Source organism: Petaurus breviceps, unplaced genomic scaffold (assembly GCF_028583685.1).
Source record: "Petaurus breviceps papuanus isolate PSGF00001 unplaced genomic scaffold, PetGlider_PUasm1.0 37, whole genome shotgun sequence".
Taxonomy (NCBI): Eukaryota; Metazoa; Chordata; class Mammalia; order Diprotodontia; family Petauridae; genus Petaurus; species Petaurus breviceps.
The window spans coordinates 30,093,325-30,094,194 of NW_027186296.1; positions in this window are offsets into that span (position 1 = coordinate 30,093,325).

Sequence of the window (870 nt, forward strand, 5' to 3'; positions counted from 1 at the left end):
GGGTCAGTGGTAGGCAGGTGTGTAGTTGTGCAAGATTCCTATATCTCTTACCCATTTCCCATCCTATCTATGTGTGTGTTGTGTGTGTGTGTGTGTTTCTGCCCTCTTTGAACTAATTCTAATGAGAGTGAGGTTCAAGCATTGTCCACCCTTACCCACTTTCCCCTTCACTATAAAAGCTCTTTCTTGCATGTCTCCTTTATGTGGGAATATATAAAGTACATTTAAATTCCCTTTTGGGGAGACAGCAGACTTGAACCAAACTTAAGCTTTAAGTGATTCCCCCAGTCATTGGAAAGATTCTGACTGATTCCTTTAACTGCCAGACTCCCCCACACAAGATCCAGATGGGCATGAATTAACCCAGATGTAAAGATTTCTTAGTGGGAGAGGAAAGCACCTCATTTCCCCTGGGGACAGTAGGGAATGCATAGTTAAACTTACATGTGTACATGTGTTTTCTCCCAATAGAATTTAAGCTTCATGGGGTCAGGAACTGTTTCATTTTTGTCTTTGTATCCAGAACATCTAGCACAGTGCTTTGCACAGAGTAGGAACTTCACAAATGCTTCTTGATTAAATAATCAATTATTTTTTTCCTACCTACGCCAAAGAAAAATTTACACATCCCTTTAGACTCAGAGGCTGACTTCATCCTGGCTCCTGGTGGAGTTTAATAGCACATTTAACCCTTCTCTCTAGACTTTTGAGAGCATATAGTATAACATTAACAGATACAATGGAGGAAGCAGAACTACTCACTGACTTTTATTTCCATATTCTGAAATGAGAGGTTGAGGGGCATAATAGATGGAGCTGGCCTCAGAGTTAGGAAGACCTGCATTTGAGTTCCTCCTTTGTATATACTGT